This window comes from Suncus etruscus, chromosome 1 (assembly GCF_024139225.1).
Source record: "Suncus etruscus isolate mSunEtr1 chromosome 1, mSunEtr1.pri.cur, whole genome shotgun sequence".
NCBI lineage: Eukaryota > Metazoa > Chordata > Mammalia > Eulipotyphla > Soricidae > Suncus > Suncus etruscus.
In genome coordinates this window covers 69,848,398-69,872,060 of record NC_064848.1, presented here as the reverse complement: position 1 = coordinate 69,872,060, position 23,663 = coordinate 69,848,398, and the positions used below count along the sequence as shown (strand labels likewise).

Here is a 23,663-nt window from a genome sequence, read left to right as displayed (position 1 = left end):
CTTTATGGTTTTTATGAGACTTGGAAGTGCACATCTCAGCAAAGCAACTTTGATAAACCATGGAAAGGGTATATATTTAAAAATGCTTTAAAAATGTTTGGAATATAGGCTGGATGTTGTGTTTCTTCATTAATTTGTTAAAACTATTCATCTAGTGTTACGGTATTTGATATAATTAGGTTAGTGCTAAAGTCCCAAGAGGAGCCTCTGTGATGATATTTGTGTCCATAGAAAAAGAGAATGTTCCAGTGGTGCAGTTAGTGTGCGGTACTTATACAGAAGAAGAGGAGGACCTAGCAGTGTCTCTCTGCCATATAAGAACACAGAGGGGATGCAGTGGTAGGCTCTCACCAAGGAACAGAATTGACCAGTGCCTCGGTGGAAAAATGAACTGACCATGGTACATACAAAGGAAATGCAGAGACAAGAATACAGTACTCAGTTTAGGAGGCTTTGAATAAATATGGGTTAGGGGGTGTTAAGTCCTTTGAATCGGAAAAAGTGGGAATATTTGGCAGAAAATGATGTGACTATAAATTATAAGTAGAGGTAAATTTTTAATATAATTTTTATTTTGATCATAGTGGCTTACATATTGTTGACAATAATATTTTAGGTACATATTTACATAAAATCAGGGGGGATTCCCATCACCAAATTGTCCTCCCTACACCTCCGTTTTTGTCCTACCTCCCAGTTCCTCTTCCCTCACCCCCAGGGCGGCTAGAATATGTGGTCCCCTCTGTATCTATCCTACTACTTAGTAGTCTTGCACCTGTTTGGTCTTGATGCCTCCCTTATTTCCCCCTCTAACTGGAGGCAGGACTAGCTAGTTCAAGTTGCGTGGTTTTGCCTGAAAAAGAGAAAAGTAATAAACTGGGGTAAGAGTCTAATACACTGAAAATGGGTGGAATCCTTCTAGAGGCTCAAGTAGACATAAATTTTTAGGGAGATGGATTGTGTCTTTGAAAAAGGTACATAAAAGCAGGCATTTGATAAATGAATTTGGTCTGGATTATGTGTTGAGTTGCCATGAGCTGAGTTGAGTTGTATATGTGTTGAGTTGTATATGAGTTCACATACAGTATGTCTAGCCAATCATACTCACTCAAATTCAAATAGTTATTAAATTGAGTCTTTATTTTTTTTGTGATAGTGACAGGACTCTTGTCTCTTATCCTGATTTCTCTGCATCACAGATTATTAAATGCCCTGCAATAGCAATACAGAATTTGTCAGTGGCTTTTGGAATATTTTATGTGTTGGTATGTTAAGACTGTCTTGATACAAAGGATTTAGTTTTGATCAGATTACTATTAGCTTTTTTTTTTTTTAAAAAAAAACCCTGTTTATTTTTTATCCTTGGGACATAGACGTCTGTCAGGTAAAGAGAGTCTTACTATTTTTGAAAACTTTTTAACATTTTGAAAGCAAAGAGATGTGTCTAGTCTTTTCTATTAAGACCATGTTAAAGGTAAAAACATAATTGGTAATAGGATAGGTCAGGGTTAATGTATCTTATGATGTTTTAATTGTGTGTGTTGGAATAACTGATTATTCCTAAGTAAAGTTTAGCTTTATAGCTTGACTTATCAGCATGAAACCACATATAAAAATGTATATTTACTTTGCTGACTTTGTCCCTTCTTGTACTTTTCTGAACCAGTTTTTCCTCAATATGTGTTTTTACTGGATTCTGTTTCTAATGGACATACATGAATAGAGATGGGACTAACGTTCTCTATCAAACTGTTTTTAAAGCATGCATATAGCTAGATGTATTTTTAAGTTGGAGGTCCTAATGTGTAGTTCTTGATCCTCAATACAAAATGCTCTGAACCATTTCCAGGACCATTCCTGTTTTGGCATTAAATCTAGTTTGCTTGGCTTCGGATGTAGAATTCAAGTTGATTTGTTTTGCGAATTCCTACAGAATTAGAGTTCAGTGATTTGTGGGCTTTTAGAAGTAAAGTTACTTCTTCCCTTGTGCTTATCAAAGTCTCCTAGTATTTAGAACATTACATTGAAATCATGCAGTAACCAAATAGCTGAAAGCAAACTGTTGGGAGTACTTTTTGTCAACACTTATCTCTAAGAGAGTCCCAGATTCATCTCCCTATTATTAACAGGCCAACTGGCACACAATTAAACTTATTCTCACTAGTTGGAGGAACATCTCAAGAGAATAAAGGTTTTATTTCTGTAGGAAAAAAAAAAGTCCTGAACCATATGGGACATCTGTGGAATATTTTGTAACTATTATCTGTGCTTTTAGAAATTTAAAAATATTTAGTTATCTTGTACAAGATATGTTATGTAGGAAATAAATAATTTGAGTGCCTTATATTACTCAAGAAACAAGTCTTAGGAAACTTGTCCCAAATATAAAAAAATGAAACCATAGACTTTTTAGGGATAAGTTATCAAATATGATATTTGAAAAATTTGTGATGGCAGGAGGAATATAGCTGTACTTACATGAAAGGTAAAAATCATCTTGGTGATGATTAAGAAATTATGAAAATGAGAAGTACATGATCTAGACAAGATTTTGATAAACTTACTCATTCTTTTGCCCTTAGGTTCAGAGATAAAAGCAGTTGTCAAGTTCTTAAAGGAAGGGAAAATGTATTTGACCTTTGATTTTTTCTAATATTTTTCTAATTCATTGTTCTTGGGGTTTAAACAATATTGATTGGAAAAATGGTTAATATAATATACAACACATTTTATTTAAATAATTTTGGAGTCGGGTGAGTCTAAAACTTTATTGAAAATTAATTCTAATAATTCTGAGCTATTTTGTTTTTAAAGTGTGTTTTAGATATAAATTTATATACATTCAAATTACACCCATTAGTTACATATATTATAAACTGCAATGCCTTATATTCTATGAGCTATTTTTATTGTAATTTTTTTTCAGATGGAAGAATAAAAGTACTATAAATCAAGTAGCTAGAAAGTGATGGGAGTCAGGTATTTTTGTTTACTTTTGAAATTTCAAAAGCCACACTTTTGGTGTGTAGAAAAATATATACAAGAGCTTCTTTATTTAGTTTTGTTTTCCTGTTGCTAGGGGTACCAAAGCTAGCAGGGCTCAGGAGCTCAGAAGCATAACACTCAGGGGCCTCAGCATTGATTGATATAATTGCATGGTTCTTATCTTTCCTTGCGTTATTGTGATGTATTTTTATGTTAAATTATTTGCATATCTTGAACCACCTTGCATTCCTAGATTGATTTCCACTTGAAGATGATGTATGATTTTTTAAAATATGTTCTTAGATTCAGTTAGCTAAGATTTTGTTAAGGATTTTTCTCATTGGGGATATTGATCTGAAATTTTTGTTCTAGAAATGTCTCTGTCTTCTTTTAGTATTAGTATAATGTTAGCTTCATTGAAGGTGTTAGATTCCTGTGATTTCAAAGTTTTGGAAGAGATTAAAGAGTAAAGACTGTAAATATTCTTTAAAAGCTTGGTAGAACTCAACAGTGAACTCATGTACTAGTATTTTTTTTCTTACAGAGATTCTAAATTACTGTTTCAATTTCCTTATTTGTGATTGGCCTTTAGACTTTATATTTCCTTTTTGTTTATCCTTGGGAGATTACAAGACTCTAAGAATCTATTCATTTCTTCTTGGTTCTCCAGCTTAAGAGTATAACATTGTTGGGGCCAGGCGGTGGCGCTAAAGGTAAGGTGCCTGCCTTGCCTGCGCTAGCCTTGGACGGACCGCGGTTCGATCCCCTGGTGTCCCATATGGTCCCCTGAGCCAGGAGCAACTTCTGAGCGCATAGCCAGGAGTAACCCCTGAGCGTTACCGGGTGTGGCCCAAAAACAAAACAAAAACAAAAACAAAAAAAGAGTATAACATTGTCCATAGAATCCTCTCATTATACTTTGAGTTGTTGAAGAGACCATTGTAACTTCTCTTTCATCTCTGATTTGATTTATTTGAACATTTTTATTTTCTTTTTCACATGAGTCTAGCTAAAGGTTTATTTATCTCGTTTATTTATATATATTTTTGAAAAACCAACTATTGAGTTATGCTCTAATATGTGATCTATCTTGGAGAATGTTCCATGTGAACTAGGAAAGAATGTGTATTCTTGCTTGGGGAGGCATGAAGAGCCTTAAATGTGATCCCCTACTCCCATCTTTTTAGATGCTTATTTTGGGCTCTCTGTCTTTACTGACACCCCATTTAATTGATCTGTCTAAAGATGAAAGTAGAATGTTGAAGTCTCCCATTACTATTGTTTATCCATCAATGTGTTGCTTTAGGATTTTAGCAGTAGCTTTATGAACTTTGGTTTGGTGCATAAATAATGATAGTTGATATTTTTAATCTATTGTTACCTTTACCAATAAATGATATCCATTAAAGTCTCTAACTTATTTATATTGAATGCTATTTGATTTGATATAAATATTATTGCTACTCTATCTCTCATAATTAGTCCATTGAAATTTAGTCCATTGACATTGATAGAGAATATTTTCATGAAATTTTATGCCATTTTTTTGGGTAGAAGTTTGGTGTGTTTGCGCGTGTGTCTCACCTTAAAGTACCCTCTTCAAACTTTTTAAGGTTGGTTTTGAGTCTGTAAAGCTGTTGTTTATCTATGAATGACGTCTTTGACTGTTGATTCTTCATAGGGGTTTTCTTCCTGGCTCTCTGGGATCCCAGTGATTTTTAACAGTTGTTTCTGCTGAATTTATCTCAGAGCTCTCTTGTCATCTGTTCCTTTTTTATGTTGAGGATTTTTTTCTGTCTTTTATTGTTGTCTGAAGTTGTTATACAACTCATCTTAGATCTTAGTGATTCTGTCCTCAGCAGCTTTACTCTGCTGGTAAGGCCTTCCAGTGAGTATTTTCAATTCACCTACAGAGATTTTTAGTTTTATTATTTCTATTTTAAGTTTTCTCATTTTTTACTCTTATATTTTCTTGAGTCTTATTGGGTGTCCATTCCATGAGTTCTTTGTTCTTTGAATTCCTTGAACATCTTCAACACTTCTTTTTTAAAGTCTTATCAGAGCGACTATATAGATGGCTGATACAAATGAGATTTTAATATCTACTATCTTTGTTCACATTGTTCTGCATTGCTTACTATTATAATATTTACAATGCAGTGGTGTTTTTAATTTGTTGTGTAGGGTTTAGTGACTAGAAGAAATGCTGCAGTGTCCTGGAACAAAATGGTTCTTCAGAGTCATCAAAAGGAACCACTTCTAGCCTGTCTGCTTCAGTTTCTTTGCATCGTGTTGCTTGAAATACCATAACTGGGGTGTCTGGAAGACCCTTCCACTTGTCCTGGTGCTTCTCTTTCCCTTGAGACACACTGAACTGGGGGTAAAATGGCTCTTTAAGTCACAAAAAGGACCCTGCTTTTAGTCTGTCTGTCTTCCATAGTTTCTTAGGACTGTGCAACTGTGTGTCTATTCTTACCAATAGTAGAATTTTTTTCTTGATTCAACAGTTATATCTCATCTTTTGGATGACAGCTTTTTGACAGGTAAGAAATTACACCTCATTGTATTTTATTCATAATTTCTTTTATCAGTCAAATAACCATCTTTTGTGTACTTATTGGACATTTGGAAACTTGGTTTTCTTATCTCTCATTTTTGTTTCTGGGGACTACCCCACTTGAATGTCTTTTATTTTGTTAGCTCTATAATTTTAGGACTTTTCCTTATACACTTCTTATCTAGGATCTAGTCCAAAACAAATCTTTTAACTGCCCCCACAACTCTGTTAACTGCATATTCTAATCTATCAAATTCTCTGTTGAATGGGCCTGGCTCCATTCCAAGTTACTTAGCAGAATTCTCTGGGCAAACTGAAGATACCTGTAATTTTCTTTTATTGTCAGTTTCCTATTTTAATCAATGTAATACATCCTTTGATATATAGTAAAATATATATAAAGGCTTGGTCATGGACTCATTGTTCATGTACCCACTGAAAGATTTGTCTGTGTGCCATTAGAATGCTATCTTTTCACATATTCATAGAAGATTTACAAGCCTGTGAAAATGTTCTCTTTTCATCTAGAACAGCAATAACCATGTCACCCTTTAGACGACATATTTGTATTTAATGAATAAAAATAAAAATAAACCTGGAATGCAAATTATAGAGACAAATTATTTATTTATTTATTTTGGACCACACCCGGTGGTGCTCATGGGTTACTCCTGGCTCTGCACAGAGATTACTCCTGGAAGGCTCAGGGTACCAAATGGGATTCTAAGGATCGATCTCTGACCAGCCACATATAAGACAAATGCACTACCCATTGTGCTATCACTCTGGCTCCAAAAATTTATTTGAAATTTAAATAATCTAAAAACCCTAAATTTGACAATTATTCTGTATTATTTTTCTTAGTAGGAAATAATCTGCATAAGCTGTTTATGAGATGCCCTTGCCTCACTTCAGTACCTCACTTCACTGTAGCTATTTAACCTCTTTAAAGAAATAAGACTGGAGGAGTTGGAGAAGTGGTGTAAGCAGTAACGCATTTGCCTTGCATGTGTTAACCTAGGATGAACCATGGTTCGATCCCTGGAGTTCGATATGGTCGCCCAAGCCAGGAGCAATTTCTGAGTGCATAGCCAGGAGTAATCCCTGAGCATCACCAGGTGTGGCCCAAAAACACACACACACACACAAAAAAAAAAAAGAAAAGAAAAGAAAAGAAAAGAAAGAAAAGAAAAGAAAAGAAAAGAAAAGAAAAGAAAAGAAAAGAAAAGAAATGACTACAAAGTTCAAGTACATGTAATAATGTTATGACTTAACCTTAGGTAGGCCAGGATCTCATCAGGATATGTTTTGATCTTTGTATATAGGTTCTTATGTGATTCCTTCATTTATTTCTTCCTTCCTTCCTTCCTTCCTTCCTTCCTTCCTTCCTTCCTTCCTTCCTCCTTCCTTCCTTCCTTCCTTCCTTCCTTCCTTCTTTCCTTCCTTCCTTCCTTCCTTCCTTCCTTCCTTCCTTCCTTCCTTCCTTCCTTCCTTCCTTCCTTCCTTCCTTCCTTCCTTCCTTCTTTTTCTTTCTTTCCTTCTTTTTCTCTTTCTTTCTTTCTTTCTTCTTTCTTTCTTTCCTTCTTTTTCTTTCTTTCTTTCTTTCCTTCTTTTTCTTTCTTTCCTTCTTTTTCTCTTTCTTTCTTTCTTTCTTTCTTTCTTTCTTTCTTTCTTTCTTTCTTTCTTTCTTTCTTTCTTTCTTTCTTTCTTTCTTTCTTTCTTTCTTTCTTTCTTTCTTTCTTTCTTTTCTTTCTTTCTTTCTTTCTTTCTTTTCTTTCTTTCTCTTTCTTTCTTTTCTTATTTTTTCTTCTTTCTTTCTTTCTTTCTTTCTTTCTTTCTTCTTTCTTTCTTTCTTTCTTTCTTTCTTTCTTTCTTTCTTTCTTTCTTATTTCTTTCTTTCTTCTGTTTTTGTATTTTGGGTCATACCCATTGGCACTCAGGAGTTACTCCTGGCTCTGCACTCAGAAATCACTCTTCGCATGGGGACCATATGGGATTCTGGGATTCAAACTACTGTTTGTCCTGGATTGGCTGCATGCAAGGCAAATGCCCTATTGCTGTAAATTTTTTTCTGGTCCTCTTTTATTTATTATTTATAGGAGAGCATACCTATGTGTGCTCATGGCTTACTCCTGTCTCTGTGCTCAAAGATCATTCATGGCAGGGCTCAGTGCACCATATGGGGTACCAGGTATCCAATCTGGGTCAGCCATGTGCAAGGTTAGTGTCCTCCCTACCGTAATTTAGCTTTGGCCCCATTATCACATTGGTTCCTAACTTGTACTGTAGTTTAACACTGGATTTGGGTGCTCTTCAAGCTTTAGCATTTTTCTGAGAGGTCTCCCATTGTATGGACTCCTATGTGCTTTTTTTTTTTTTTTTAAATTTTTGGGCCACACCCAGTGACGCTCAGGGGTTACTCCTGGCTATACACTCAGAAATCGCTCCTGGCTTGGAAGACTATATGGGATGCTAGGGGATCGAATCGTGTCCATCCTAGACTAGCACGGGCAAGGCAGAGACCTTACGCTTGCATCACCACTCTGGCCCCTATGTTATTATTTAATCAATACATTTGGATCCCTGATTTTTTCATTTTTCATCAGGCATTTTCTTGAATACTTAGAATTTTACCTTTCTGAGTATCATATTGTTCTTTAGGATCATACAATCGCAATTTTATATAATATTTTGTGAGAGTATGGAAGGATTGGTATACTAAATAAGCTACAAAAATTATTTTATTTTAAAATATTTTTTACCAAACTAGAGATATTATTGACAAACCATAAATCTAGAATTTAACTTAGAAAAATATGCAGGAAACTAATTACACTTCAGTTTGTTAGGACAATCCTATTTACTTTTAACTAGCCTACTTTCACCCTCTAGAGCTGTGTGAGCATCCTGTAGCCAGCACCTCCTGAATAAAAGAGAGGTAAAACCTGAGTGGGAACTCATACCTAAAATCAATTTTCTGTCATTTGAACTAAAACATGTATGCACTCACTGCAAGCTGACCTATTCATGAGTCACCCAAGTACATTACTGCAACTTCTACAAAGAGAACAATTGATAGCTTATGACCATATGACTTTCCTGTGGTGAAAGTTAGGGAAAGATTCACAATCCTGCCACTGGTAGGTTTATGTGTGCTGTAATCAAATATGTGGCACAGGAACAAAAATAAAACAAAACACGAAATTAGCTATGTCAAGAAAATGGTGAAAAAAGATCTTGAAGATTCTCACTTGAATCAGATCTTTATAAACTGCCAGAATATTTTAGAATAATGGTTCCCTTAATGTTAAATAATTAGAAATAATCATTTGAAGAGAAAATCAATAAGTTTGAAGAAAATTCAATGGAAATGCAAAAAAGTATTGAACAGGAAATGTCTGTACATGCATATCTGCCCTGATCTTACAAACAAAAAAGTAATTAAAAATTGACAACAAAAGTAGAATGTCTTGTATAATTCTATGAAAGTTCAAATATAGAAATTAAATATTGTTGTGAGATAACCATATTGGTGGTAAACACAATGATGATAAATACTACAAATTATTTTTTTTTCCTGAAAATCCGAGTATTTATTCTGAAGGAAGAAACCACACCCGGAGGTGGGGTTAGGTGGTCTAAGCACCAATTCAAGGTGCTACATTCAAAAATGTTTTCAACCAATAAGTAACAAGGCATATACTGAATAGGATGTATCTGATCAACCCCACAATCCAATTAATCCCATAGTGGGTGAGGCAGAAAAGAAATGTGTGTTCATGGTTGGTTACATAATACCAGAGTAGAGCTAACAGGCTTCTAACCTTAGCAATTTGATTAAAATTTCTGGGTAATTATTGCTGATTATGAGAGTAATTTTAATATCAGTTTGGAGAAAGGAAAGTTTTCAAAAGTAATCTCTGAAAGAAAAAGAAGCCATAGGACTACCAGGCTGAGAGTGCCTCTAGTTTAGCACCTTTTCCCTCCCACAGTAGTTAATTATTTGTGATGATTACCTATTAAGAGCTGCTCCTTAGCCTAAATACTAAATTTTCTTAGTCTAGGAACAAGCTTAGTGTCTGACTTCTGTGGAAGTTGACCTCAAATAATTCTTTATGTTCTCAAGCCATTTTGCATCTAGGAAAAAATGGAGCTAAAAAGATAGTACAGTGAACAACTCTGATTTGATCCCCAGGATCACATATGGTCCCCCAAGAGTGCCAGGATCCTACATCTCTGATTATTTCTAACATTTTTGGCCACACCCAGTGACGCTCAGGGGTTACTCCTGGCTATGTGCTCAGAAATTGCTCTTGGCTTGGGGAACCAAATGGAACTCTGGAGATTGAACCGAGGTCTGTCCTGAACCGGTCGCGTGCAAGGCAAATGCCCTACCACTGTGCTATCGCTCTGGCCTCTATTTCTAACATTGTAAAGAAGAATGAATGGACTATAATTAATAATGTATTTGAATAGGATCTTGGATTTTTATTGTTTTGCTTCTTAAAATGGATGGTAGACATTTAAGAAATATCTTCTAGGAACTTCTCTGTGTGGGATTGGAACAACATTGCCACTGAGTCTTTAGTTGTCTATATCCTGGCAAAAGATGTGAATCCCAAATATTCTGTATCAATTTAGGTTTTAGGCAAATATATAGTTGCACTTTTTTTTGAAGGGTGCTGTCTTCTTTAAAACTACCAACTCATTTCCATTGGAAAACAAACCTAACCCATCATATTTTTGTAACAAAATTGCTGGAATGTAATTTTAGTATAGCTGCTAGTGTTTTCACAAAATCTTTGGGGGTGATACAGCATTTAAAGTTGTTTTTCTTCTGACATTCAACATATTCTGAGTAGTTGGTATGATTCTGTTTTTTTTTTTAAGTGAAAGTTCTCTCTCAAAGGTCAAATTTTACTTTTCTCTGTATTTTTTTCTATTCACTTTAAGGTTTCACCCTCGTATGCTTCATATCACTGTATATCAGTTCTCCTTAACCCAGGGGAATAGCTGTCAGCACCCACATCAGTTCTGACTCAGTGCTTTGAAAAATTCCCTGTGGAGGAGGAGCACCGTGTCCTTTGCTAGCTTTCAGGTCAGAGTTAGCTCTTTATTCCTGCTCATCAACATCATCCATTGCTGATGCTGGCAGCTGGTTCTTCTCCTAATGTTGTTAGAGAAAAAAAAAAAAGAACTAGGAAGGCCAGTGTGCAATTTTGGTGGAAAATGTCAAATTGTCATAAAGACTAGCTTTATTTTTAAATTTTATTTATTGATTGGTTGTTTGGCTTTTGGCCCACACCAAGCAATGCTCAGGGGTTACTCCTGGCTCTGCACTTAGAAATTGCCCCTGGCAGACTGGGGGACCATTTGAGTTGCCAGGAATCAAACCATGTTCCTCCCGGGTTGGCCACATGCAAGGCAAATGTCCTACCACTGTGCTATCTCTCCGGCCCCAAAGACTAATTTTTATTTATCAATTTTCCTCTTTTTTCATCTTCAGCTTTAATTCTTGAAAAGATCTTCCCTATTTTGCTAAAAATTAGTGAACTTCAGTCTACAGACCGTTGGGTGAGGGAAGAGGTGAGTAGCTGGAGGAAAGCTTCTTTTGTTGTTTGTTTTTGGGCCACACCAAATGACGCTCAAGGGTTACTCCTGGCTATGCATTCAGAAATTGCTTCTAGCTTGGGGGACAATATGGGACTCTGGGGATCAACCACTGTCCATCCTAGGTTAGTGCGTGTAAGGCTAACACCTCACCGCTTGACAGAGACCTGCAAGTGCTTCCAGCCTGCCTGTTTCGCTACTTGGAAATCCTGGGCTGATAACCCCTAGCTTAATACTTTCGAATAGTGCTTATTTACCAGAAATTCTTTTATTATGCTAAATTATGCACCGGTGGTGGCATCTCAGGCTTTTAATTTTTTTAATTGTGGGGGGGGGTTGGGCCACACTCGATGACACTCAGGGGTTACTCCCTGATATATGCTCAGAAATTACTTTTGGCTTGCGTGAGGTACCATATGGGATGCCCGGGGATCAAACTGCAGTCAGACCTAGGTCAGTGCATGCAAGGCAAATGCCCTACCACTGCAGCACCACTCCGGTCCTGCTGTTTAAATTTTTATTTTTTTGGTCTCACCAAGCAATGCTTAGGGGTCTGGGGGCCATTCACACTACCACTGTCTACTGGGTCTGGTGGGTCAGTGGTAAGACCTGAGGATAAAGTTCTGACTAGGTCCTGAAACTAAAGTCATCTCAGATGTGCTTGAGGGACCTACAGAGCTATCCCTAGTGATGCTTGGGGAATATTAAGTGTGCAGGGAATTGAACACTGGCTGGCATGCACTCTAACTTCTCTACTGTCTCCCCAGACTCTCCATTTTTAAATAAGGAACGATGCTTATGGCCATATACATTTGTGGAAGTGAACAAAACTAAACTATAGATCCCTTCATGTTCCCCCCTTAGACCTCCTTAAGACTGATTGCTGGGAAAAGTAAATACAAGACGCATTTAAAACACTCTGAACTGTCTTCACTCAGAAGCCAGCTCCAGCTGACAAAGCCGTTGGCTTAATGGGAAAAGGAATAGAAAACCAAGGCACAAAGGGAACCAAAGAACAGACATGTGGCAGGACTGAGGCTTTTTGGAGCTTTGGAATTATTTGTACACTCAGGGTAACATCTGGGCCTGTTCATTTGCATAGATAGTATATACAGACAGGATGGCCTTGCCCATGTAGTAATCTAAGTACCTGTCTAAGACACCTGTCTGATTGGAAATGCCTTTTGAATGCTTGAATGAGTCAATTAAAAAGTATGTGTGTGTGTGTGTGTGTGTGTGTGTGTGTGTGTGTGTGTGTGTGTGTGTGTGTGGCTATGGTGATAGACTAGGCATACAACCACCCAGGCAAAGAGAATATGAGGGTGCAGCCATAAGTGGAGAATTGGAGAACAGAAAAGCTGTCACCCCAAATGGAGCCCTAGCCCCTCTTCTAGGTTCAAGAGACTTCTTTGCCAGACCTCTGGAGGGCAGAGCTGGAGACAGGAACATCCCTGGACACTGGGAAGACCCCTGTGTGTACTTCGGCCTGCTTCTGTTTTATAGCGTGATGGATCTTGGCTCTCTTTTTCCCTCTTCAGAGGCCTACAATCTGCACCAAATGTTTCACATTACTCCGTGTGAAAAACCTCCTATTCTTTCAGATTTTTTACAAGTTCATACATCCGTGGAAACCCGATATTCCATATTTCATTCTGCTTCGTGGATGTCATTGTGAGGGATGCGGGTTCACATGCAACAGGCCTCTTCTGGCTTTGATCAGTTTGACCGCAACTAATTGTAAATGGAGAACAAATGAAAGAAATATTTACAAATTTCATGGGAATTCAGGCGGGGCCTAAGCCTTCCCTAATGCCTCCATTCACAGTAAATGTTTATTGAATACTGTGACTCTACTGTGCGCTTCAATATTTATATAGTATTAAGTTTTAGCTTGTTCTGAAGGGATCCAAAGAGTTAGTAAAATGAGCTTTCTCTCCTCCCTGGATTTACCCCCTTCCCTTCTACAAACTTCCTTTCTTTTGCATCACAAAATATGCTGCTGCCTGAAGAAAACCAACTCAAATTCCAGAATTAAGTTCTAAGAAGGGGATGGAGAAAAGGGAGTAGGAAGAGAGGGAGAGAGAAATAGAGAGAAGGAAGAGAGGGAGAAAAGGGAATGGGAGGAGAAGGAGAGAGAAATAGAGAGGAAGAAAAAGAGAGAAGGAAGAGAGAGAGAAGACAGAGAAAAGAAGGAGAGAGAGAAGGGACAAACCATAAAATTTAAAACAAACTTTGGGTTGCATGGAAGAGTTTGGAAAAAAAAGTGAAAATATTTGAAATTTGTTCAAAATAAAGTCATAAATGCCTGGAGCCAAGCTAAACAGCTGTTGGGTCCGGCAGCCTAAAGCCTGAAAGGCATCATCAAGGAAGAGTTCAGTATTGTGCAGTTAATCAGCTGCTGCTTGGTAATTAAGAAACAGGCACAGCCGCCCTAGAGTTCAGATATGGGCTTTTGCATTTCTAAACACATTTCCCCAGAAGAATTTTTATTTACTGAGGAACCCAAATGACCTCTGTGTTCACTTTGGAGGTTATGGAGAGAAGCAACGCAATGATTTTATGAAGGTCAGCTGATCCCTCTGGTTTTCTTGCTTCATGGCATTCAGCTGCTGGAAACTCCATTCAACATTGCTTCTTCCCACTATTGTTAAGAGTTTTTTTTTTTTTTTGCCAGTATTTTTTCAGTGGTTAAGATGATAGATAATGTGCTGGATTCTGAAGGGAAAGAAAGTGATCTCTCTCTAGAGAATTGTGACTACCATTTTGCATGGCAGGTGCTTCTAGGATTGGCCAACATTATTCTAATAAATACTCTAACAATGGCTCTTTAATTTAGAAACATTTAACTTCAGCATTGTATCCTGAAGTTGTTTCATTGCAGGGATCCTAAAAGGCAGGCAAGATTCTTTATTATGAAATCTGACTTAAAGAGCTATTCATTTCAAGGAAAGTGCAAGGCATTCTCCCAAGTAGTGTTCAGGGGAGGTTTACTCCTAACAATATGATACTTCTTGAGCCAGACAATGGTACTCCAGGGCTAGAAGGTGCCAGGGTGCAACTTGGGGTCTTGTGCATTCCAGCTATGTGCTTCAGTCCTTTGTGCTGTCTTTCATACCCTTTGTTTAATCTATTGTTCCTTATCTTTTTTTTAACCCAGATATAAAAGAAAGAACTCAGAGATATACAAAGTAGAGGTTACATGACCTGAAATCACCCAAAACATCTGTTGAGTGACATACTTGCAAAAGAGAATGATTCCAATGGTCTCAGCTTGAGATGAATTAGAGCCAACTGAGAAAAGGATTCAGACATCAGAGGAAGATGTAAAATATGAAGCTGACTAAAATGAATGGGCTGAGTGCAGTGGAGAATTTCCAGAGAATTTTATTAGTACAAATTTATTTTATAAAATAAAATTTTATAATTGATTGATTGATTGAATACTTTGAGAAATCAACAAAGCTGCTTTTAAAGAACTAAAAAATTAGAAGTTAGGATTATAAAAATTTAAATTGTTCCTTTTTGTATTTTATAAAGACAAAATGCCTTTTTCCTTAAAGTGCTCTAATTATTTTCTTTTCTAATTATTTTCATTAAACATAAAGCTATAAATCATTATCAGAGCAATGAATCAAGAAAAGAAATAAATGTATCTTGGAAAGGAAGACTTAACTTTATTTTTAGACATAGAAGGCATCATTTTCTGGGTGAAATATTCTACAGAAGCACCAATATTTCAGAGAAATATAAATTTATAAATATTATAGATTATATACCTAACAGAAAATTTAATGTTAAGAACTATTAATGTTAAGAGCTATTAAGAACTTATAATAACTATTACTTATAAATATTAAATTTACTGTAGTTCCAAGACTTAAAAAAATTAAGCTATATATAACTTTGAAGAGGTTAATATCTAACAGATTTATTTTAAAATTTAAATTATTACTTTGTATGATTAAAAAATCAGGTAGATGGGGCTGGAGTGATAGTACTGTAGGTAGGACTTTCATATAGCCAATTCTGGTTCTATCCCATTTGGTCCTCAAGTACCTCCAGGAAAAGCCCCTGAATGTAGAGTCCACACCTGACCACGTTCATATATGGGCCATAAACAAAAAAAAATACACAAAAGGCAGATAGAAACCCCAAAGTTATAAGTGATAAAATGAAATTAAGTCATGATGACTTATGTTTTTGTTTGCTTGTTTTTTGGGCCACACCTAGTGGTGCTCAGAGTTTACAACTTGGCTTTAGGCTCAGAGATCACTTTTGGTGGGAACCAGGGGACCATTTAGGATGTCAGGGGTTGAATCTAGGCCCGATACCAAGCACCTATACATTGTACTATCTCACCAGTCTCTGTAAGCTTCAGTTGTACTACTGACTTGTGTGTTGGTGAATGACAGACTAAACATCATTATTATTAATTATAACCAATCTAGCCATTGTATTTTAAAGAATATATAATTTTTATACACTCAGTGATAATAGTTTATACTTATTTGTATAGTTTTCTATGAATAGTGTTGACAGATAAGATTTAAACACCATCCCCCCACCTCAAGCATTGTGCCGTGTCACACATATTCTTTGATTACAAAGAACTGTCTCCAAAGATGCTTCTTCATTATTTCATATATTACAATGTGTGCTAGTGTGAACACTGATAAGTTTTTATAATTTTCTTAAGCCTTTGGAAATAACTTTTATCTGTGATATATTTCAGTGTAGGAGTGGAAATAAAGACTAAATTCATTACTGCCCGTCTAGTTCAGCTGTAGAGATCCAGAATTCAAAATTCAGAGAAGGGCAGGAAAATTAATCTGTCAGAAGTAGTAATTAAGTGAACTTTTTGGAACTCTTCTGCAGGAAACAAGATTATCTGACATTCAGAGAAAGCAGTAACCCACAGAGATAACCTTAATGTGTTACCTTGCAAACTAGGCAGTTCTTTATTCTGACAATAGCTGTCAGCTTTTAAGATTATCTTTTTTTTGTTTGTTTGTTTTATTTAGTTTGTTTCTTTGATATAGGCCACACCCAGAGGTGTTCAGGGGTTACTTCTGGCTTGAATCCAATAATTACCTGTACTTTTTTGTACTTTTAAGATTTTTTTCTTTCCCTCTGTCTCTCTCTGTCTCTGTCTCTCTGTCTCTCTTTGTCTCTGTGTCTGTCTCTGTCTCTGTCTCTCCATCTCTCTCTCTGTCTCTTTGTCTCTCTCTGTCTCTGTCTCTTTTTCTCTCTGTCTCTCTCTGTCTGTCTCTCTCTGTCTCTGTCTCTGTCTCTGTCTCTCTCTCTCTGTCTCTCTCTCTCTCTGTCTGTCTGTCTGTCTCTCTCTCTCTCTCTCTCTCTCAACGATTTTAGATGTAGCATTTTGTTATGTTTTCTCCAGTTGAGGTGTAGGGCTTGCTCTGTCCCAGTGCTGCCACCTAGAACCCTGGGTTTCAGTGTAAGATGTTCTATAATCCCTTTTTGTCTGCCGAATGAGCATCATTTAATCCTTAAATAGAATTGTGTTAATCTTCTAAGAATCGGGCCGAAAACCACCAAATCAGACTAGAATGGCCAAGCAATATCCTCTTTGGTTCTCTTAATATTTCCTCTTGACCCTGAGGATGCTATTTCTCATTTACAGGAGTCCTCTTTTTATTATAAAATTTTTATTTTTCTAATACTCTATTCCCATCAGCATGTTCTTATAGCCTTGCTAAATGTACATGAGTACTAACAATGAACTGTTGTCACTTTAACAGAAGATTTTAAAGAAATTAAATAAATAAAAATAGGATAATAGAGTTTCTCAGAAATGCAGTAGGACAGGGAACTAGTTGAAACAAATATGATGATTTAATAAAGGATATGGACTTGATAAGGTACTCTAAGTTCAAAAAAGAGTATAGTTTGGGGTTTAAAGTTTTTGATTTTGGAACCTAATTAGTCAATTCAAATCCTTTCTCTACCATTTATGAGCTGTGCGATGTGCAAGTTTTTCAATTACTGTTTGCTTCAAATTCTTCATGTATACATATGTGGCATATAATGGTGTTTCTCTCATAGGTAATTTTGGGAAATGAATAAATTAATATTTAGAAAAGTTTTACGTGGCAACTGGAATATTATAAATGGTACATCGTATGAATTTTTTTATTTCAGGAGAAAAGAGCTATTTTCTTTATCAGAGAATTCATTAAATTCCACTGCAGCTTAGCAATAGATATATTTATTTATTGAAGTTATATTTCTATATTTTATTTGGAAGAGTTTTTATTTTAGGACCTTTCTGAGTCTAACAAATCTATTAATTTATATTTAACCTCAGGAGTTATCATTATGTTTCTATGTAAATATTTTGGTTTATTTTTCCTCTGTTTTAATCCAATAGAAATATATATTTAAAGTGTAAACTTTCCCTCAAGAACTTTAAGGAGAAAATGCTCAATCATAAAAGTCTTCAAACTTGCTTTAACAGCAGAAATAATTGGAACCAATTTTCTTCAATGTACCCAAGGCAAGTAAATAGTTTTATTCCTCATTATCTCTCCTAAATGGTGATTGCAATTTTGCAATGGTCAGCTATCAAATGAATTATTCAGAAACAAAATTAAAATGCTTGTAAATCAGCCTTAATTAATGGAAGCAGACGGAGGAAATTGTGGACAATTGTACAGAAGTGCTATTTACCTTTCCTATTAAGAACTTGTCTGCACTTCCATATACAAATACAGAAAGCAGTTAATTCTACCTGAAATTTGAGCTGTGAAAATTGTTCTGTCTAGGATTCTTCATGTCAGCATTTTTTTTTCTTACCACAATTTAAGAAAAAAGTGAAAGCAAGCAGCTTGCAAATGGTGCCCCTTTGCACAAATGAATGGCATTCCAAATGGGGCGTCATGGGGCTCCACCTACATTAAGCTGAGTGAAATGGGGCTAACCCAATGACAATAGATCCCTTTATTATATTCTTTGATGCAGAACAAGGGACATTCCTTAGGTTCCTTTTCATGTAACAGATGCCACAAAATACCAAAGTGCTCTTCTTACTTTCAAAAATAGGTTATATCAAACCAACACTGATAGACTTACATGATGAAACATGAAAACTGAGACTGGTGAAGAAGCTGATGACAACTTGGTTACAAGACAAACATTGACATGTTTCTAGGGTTTTTGAGTAATTTTAATTTGAACCTAGTAGTATAGTTCTGAGCAGTGATATACCCATACAGACATGAACATATTTATATTAGAAAAATACAAAAATATGCAGACATATTCCTTATACAGCATCAGATATTATGCACTTATGCTGAGATTAAATATGCATTATAAGCACATACATAAAGGTTTGTGTTTATACCTGTTCCTATGATATGCCTTGTATGTTTATATAGATATGGTAAATAAGAGGATATAGTTTTTGTTTGTTTTTTTTTTTGGGCCACACTCGGTGACGTTCAGGGTTTATTCCTGGCTATTTGCTCAGAAATCGCTCCTGGCTTGGGGGACCATATGGGATGCTGGGGATTGAATCCAGGTCTGTGCTGGGTCAGTAGTGTGCAAGGCAAAAGCCCTACTGCTGTGCTATCGCTCTGGCCCCAAGAGGAAATATTTTTGGTATAATTCTAAAAATAACACTTCTATGGCTGTTACATGAAAAAAGCCTCAGACTCAATGATTAAGTGAATGAAATTTATATAATACATAAATCTTACAGTATATCTTTATGGTGAAATTTCTATAAAAGGGAGGGATTCTAAGACTATTTTTATAGCATTCCTTGGAACATCATTATTCAAATTTTCTAGATGGTAACTTGAAAAGGTTTGCATCTTCCACCAACTTAAGTATCAGAAAATTGTAGGTTCTACCAAATGATGAGAAAACAAGTTTGTTTCTATAATGAACAACCAAGGGGCTAGAGAGATAGTACAGAAATTAAGTCTCTTGCCTTGCATGTGATCCTTTGTACCACAAATTTATCTGAGTTCTGTATGATGTAACCCTAGAGCCTCAGCATTTTAGGACCCAGCACTTCAGGACTTTGCATTTTTGTGTTGAATTTCACTGCTGGGTTGGTCCCCAAATAAAAAAGTCAATAATAAAAATAATAAAATTTGCTATTATCTGAAATTTGTATGATTGGTGGTTATTGTTGGGTGGGCGGAATGGATAGTAGAGGCAGAGATAAATAGAAAAGCAGATATGTAGGGCTGTGATAATAATCCTTGTTATACTGTAATGATGGATACATCTTACTATATATTTTCCCACTCTATAAAACATACCAAACCAATAGTGAACCATAATATAAGTATTGTATCAATGTAGTTTATATGTAGCCAGTAAATCATTCTGGGTTGGAATACTGATAATGGGGTGGCAATTCTTGTGTTGGGTAGGAGGTAGGTGGGAAATCACTGTATCTTCTCTCTAATATCCCTGTGGGTCTTTAACTGTAAGTTCACAGACAAGGTCTTTTCTTGAGTCAGAAAAAATTGGAGACTGGCATTCGCAATAGTGGCTGCAGGCGGCTGGTGGCTTTAGGACTGAAAAGTGACATTTTGAACTGAGATGAGTGTGCCCAGACAAAAACAAGGCAGCTCCACCTTGCTCTGTGGCCATGCATTCCTTCTAATGAAGGAGCCCTACCATAATAGGTTAAAAAAAAATACCACCACACTGCAAAGGACAAAATGGGAAAGCAATGCAGAACTTCACCACTCTTAGAAAACAAAGAGAATACTTAGGAAAATCCAATTAGTAGCAGCCATCTATGGAGCCTCTCTGATAAGGACTTTAGAGAGAAAACATTGGGATGTTAAAATAAAATAAGGGTAACAAAATTAGTCAAAAGGCATTAGAAATGATATGAAACCAGACTTTCTTAGTAGACATGATGCAAAAACGCATCTGATTTTTTTAGGCAACCCCATCATCTTAAGTGTCTCTACTCTCAGATGTGATACATACTATAAAAAATTTCAGATCTTTTTTTTATAATATGAATTTTTAAAATGTTGTGTTTCTTTTCAATAAATGTATATTCTACTTTTGTACAAAAGAAAGTAGAACTGAAGGCACAATATGAGATTATTTTGTATTATTTTTATCCATTTCTCTGTTTTTCCCTATTATTTTCTCTTAGAATTCACTTATTTATAAACTCAAGCTTATTTATATTTTCCCTTTTCTGAGAATCCTCTCTTAGTCATAGTAGCCCTTCTCCTTAGCATATATTTTTAAGAGTAGTTGAATAGGAGATCTATAACAACTGTGCTTTCTAAATCTAAAAATATGATCAGTCTCTGTCCATGAATCCCCTTGGAAGCTTTTAATTTCTTATTCTCCTGTGGTTTTATTTTCTGAAAAGAAACCAAATTGTACATTGTGTAGGAATGGTATACCTCCTTGGAAAAGTTTATTTGATCATTAATGTCTCTGGTTTGAAAGTGCAGACTCTCATGATTTCATTCATTCATTCATTCATTCATGCATTCATTCATTCATTCATTCATGCATTCATTCATTCATTCATTCATCTTATATTTCTTTCTCAGTCTTTTCCCTTTCATTTCTCCTTAACATGAGTATTGACTATGTTAGCTACTCACTCAGCACTGGTTTCCTCTCAGATGGTATATCTCCTCTTATTGACTTTCCTACATCTTCATCGAAAAACTGTAATTTTTATTGTTTTGGCTCTGAAGCTTGGAAATAGGCTGATAAGATTTTAATGACCTATGTTTATTTTTACCATTTTCCTTCATTCCTCTTTACTCTTATATTTTTGTTAACAAAACAAACAAAAATATTATCCTGAGTACCAGGAGAGGTCATTCAATCAAAGTTGATTTCCTCTAGCAAAGACACTTGACATGCAGTTTTATAAATTTTCAGCTCTCCTCCGAGAGGAATCATTTGTCTTTTTTACTTTTTCTGCCATGCTTTTCCTAGTTGCTTTTTCAAATCCGAAGTGCTTGAAGTCGTTTTCCACAGTTCTTGCTTCTTGTCCTCAGAAGGATGAATGAAGTTAATGCAATAAGGTGAGAGAGGAGATTGACAGAGTTCCCTTGATCCCTGTCCAGGGAAAAGATAGGTTGATATTCTCTGGCTTCCATAAAGGTGATAATCTGGAACTCTCATGTTCACAAAACCCTGAAAGAGGGGCAGGACTAGGGCCAGGGCTAGGGTAGACAAGGAAAGCAATTGGTTCATATACAAAATTTGAGGGGGTCTCTAAAAAACTTGGTAATGAAGTTGAATTATAATAAATTTTAATATTAAAAATTCAGCATAGAATTAGAGAGTTAGTACAGCAGCAAGCATGCCACATACCTAGTGTGATCCCTGGCACTGCATATGGTCTTTTGAGTTCTGCTAGGAGTAATACCTACGTGCAGAGTTAGGAATAAATAATAAGAACTGAAGGATGTGGCTTCCAAACAAGCAAACAAATAACAACAAAACCCATAAAAACCCAAAATGAGAAAAAGCCAGGACGTGAAAAGGGGAATATTAGATAGTATGCTCAAGATATGGGCTCTAGGTATTTCAGGAATGGTTTGCAGAGCCCACACTCCAAGGGCACTGGTGTAAGCAGACTCCTTAATTTCTAGGGTCTCTTTATGTTTGGGAAGTAAACATTTTAATAGCAACCACACAGAGTGTTTTTTAGAGGCACATTGCTAGCATATTTTTTTATATACAAAATCCCTCAAGAACTTTGTTCACAAATGGTTATCATTTCTGATTATGGAAAATTTGTGGCCTTGTATTATTTATAGATTAATTTTTTTTGTTTGTTTTTTGGGCCACACCCGTCTGTGCTCAGGGTTTACTCCTGGCTGTCTGCTCAGAAATAGCTCCTGGCAGGCACGGGGGACCATATGGGACACCGGGATTCGAACCAACCACCTTAGATCCTGGATCAGCTGCTTGCAAGGCAAACACCGCTGTGCTCTCTCTCCGGGCCCTATAGATTAATACTTCAAATAAGTAGAAACAGGGCACTACACTTAACATTTCACTTAACGTTACACTTAACATTACACTTAACATTAAATATACTTCCATCTGGAGCTTTACCACAAACAAGAAATAGAAAACAAAGATTATTTTCTAAGTTTTACCTTCCCTATTTCAGAAGTTCACTGTTATTGTTTATAAGATAGGCAATTGCCTTACATAATCCTATCTGGGTTTACTTCTCATGATTTTAGTGCTCTGACTCCATGGTTATGTCTTCTTTAACAACACCAAAACTCCTGACCCATGTTATTTTATGTCTATTATATGTTTTATGTTTATTATATGTCTTTCTTCCTCTCCACTCTGTTTCTTTCTTCTCTTCATTATACTCTGAGTCCAAGAGTGTCCTAGAAAACCCACATTTAAGCCATTGCATTCCCTTTTGAACTTATTCTAAATACTATATATGTTCATGATGCACATTTTCATGATCCACTGATCTGTTCTTGGATATAATACAGTTTATTTCAAATCTTAGCTATTGTAGTAAATGCTGCAATGAACAGCGGTGTGTGTATCCTTTTGAATGAAAAGGGTTTTTTTTGTCTTGCAGATAGATACCCAAAAGTGAAATTTCTAAAAATTCTGAGTTTATTGAGAACCTCCCATACTACTTTTCATAGGGGTTGAACTAAGCAACATTATGACAGCTGTAGATGAGAGTTTCTTTTCCATTACATCTCTGCCAGCACATATTGTTTCCAGTATTTTTGATATGTACCTTTCTCCCTGGTGTAAGATTATGGCCTGTGATTTTGTTTGTTTGTTTTGTTTATGGGCCACACCCGGTGAAGCTCAGGGGTTACTCCTGGCTATGTGTTTAGAAATCACTCTTGGCTTGGGCAACCATGTGAGACGCTGGGGACAGAGGAACCGAACTGTGGTCCCTCCTAGATTAGCGAGTACCAAGGCAAACACACTACCGCTTGTGCCACTGCTCCAACTCCATGGCCTGTGATTTTTATTTTATTTTTTTTTTGTGGTTTTTGGGTCACACCCGGCAGTGCTCAGGGGTTACTCCTGGCTTCATGCTCAGAAATTGCTCCTGGCAGGCACGGGGGACCATATGGGACGCCGGGATTTGAACGGATGACCTTCTGCATGAAAGGCAAACGCCTTATCTCCATGCTATCTCTCCGGCCCCGATTTTTATTTTTTGTCCCCCAATTCACAATACAAACCAAAGGGCCTGTGTTGAGGTGTATATGGGGTGAATTTACTATACCTCCTCTTTCTAAACAGTCTGTGGTAAGAATTGGGAGGCCTTTTCTTTTCTTTCTTGTCTTTTCTTTTGATTTTTTAAATATGTATATGTATATATCCTTCAAGAGTGCAACATTCCCATGACCAATATTCCAAGTGTCCTTCCTACCCACCCCACACTGGCCTGTACTATAGACAGGCTTTCTACTTCCCTCATTCAGTCAGATTTTGTTACGATAGTTCTCAGTGTAATTATTTCTGTGACTGCACCCAA

General features: G+C 36.2%; 1 pseudogene; it reads right to left on the bottom strand.

Moving 5' to 3' along the window:
• Window positions 1-23,340: 23,340 nt before the first annotated feature.
• LOC126032531 (uncharacterized) lies at window positions 23,341-23,451 on the bottom strand (annotated as a pseudogene).
• Between the last annotated feature and the right edge of the window lie 212 nt (window positions 23,452-23,663).